Source organism: Neopelma chrysocephalum, unplaced genomic scaffold, assembly GCF_003984885.1.
Source record: "Neopelma chrysocephalum unplaced genomic scaffold, ASM398488v2 Primary Assembly neopelma1_295, whole genome shotgun sequence".
In the NCBI taxonomy this organism is placed as follows: domain Eukaryota; kingdom Metazoa; phylum Chordata; class Aves; order Passeriformes; family Pipridae; genus Neopelma; species Neopelma chrysocephalum.
This window is the reverse complement of record NW_020897957.1, coordinates 131,993-133,051: the sequence shown is the minus strand read 5'-3', so window position 1 is coordinate 133,051 and position 1,059 is coordinate 131,993. Positions and strand designations below refer to the sequence as shown.

The 1,059-nt window shown below is 12.7% G+C and overlaps 1 protein-coding gene across 1 annotated transcript in view; it reads left to right on the top strand.

Moving 5' to 3' along the window:
• The window catches only part of MYL3 (myosin light chain 3), a 21,870-nt gene that overhangs the window by 18,901 nt on the left and 1,910 nt on the right, over positions 1-1,059 (top strand). The gene's annotated exons all lie outside the window — the stretch shown is intronic.

Sequence of the window (1,059 nt, the reverse complement as noted above, 5' to 3'; positions counted from 1 at the left end):
ATTTTATTTTATTTTGTTTTATTTTATTCTACTTAATTTAATTTAATTTAATTTAATTTTATTCTACTTTATTTAATTTAATTTAATTTTATTTTATTTTATTCTACTTTATTTTATTTTATTTCATTTCATTTTATTCTATTTTTTATTTTATTTTATTTCATTTTATTTTATTTTATTTTATTCTATTTTATTTCATTTTATTCTATTTTTTATTTTATTTTATTTTGTTCTACTTTATTTTGCTTTACTCTATTTTATTTCATTTACTTGATTTTATTTTATTTCATTCTACTTTATTTTATTTCATTTTACTTTATTTAGTTTTCCTTTATTTTATTTAATTACTTTATTTTATTTAATTTTATTTTAATCCACTTTATTTTATTTTATTTTATTCTATTTTACTTTATTTTTTAATTTTAGTCTTCTTTACTTTACTTTATGTTTTTATTTTAATCTACTTCATTTTATGTTATTTTAAACTATATTTATTTTATTTTATTTGACTTTATTTTAATGTATTTTATTTTAGTTTAGTTTTTTTACTTTTATTTTATTTTGTTTTACCTCCTTTATTTTCATTATTTATTTTATTTTATTTCATTTCATTATTTTTATTTTATTTTATTTTATTTTATCTACTTTATTTTATTTTACTTTTATTTCATTTCATTTCATTTTATTCCCTTTAATTTCATTATTTTATTTTATTTTATTTCATATTATTTCCTTTAATTTCTCTCCTTTTTTTTTTTTAATTTTACTTAATTTTTATTTTTTGTGATGCCACCTGAAATCACCCTTGAGTTTCTCATTTACTTTTCTGGGAGTCATTTGATCCCTTCCTTCCTTCCTTCCTTCCATCCTTTTCTTGTTTTATTTTATTTTATTTTACTTTATTTTATCATATTTTATGATTTTATTTTATTATATTTCATTTCATTTAATTTTATTTCATTTTATTATTTTATTTTACTTTAATTTATTATATTTTATTATTTTATTATATTTCATTTCATTGAATTTTATTTCATTTTATTATTTTATTTTACTTTA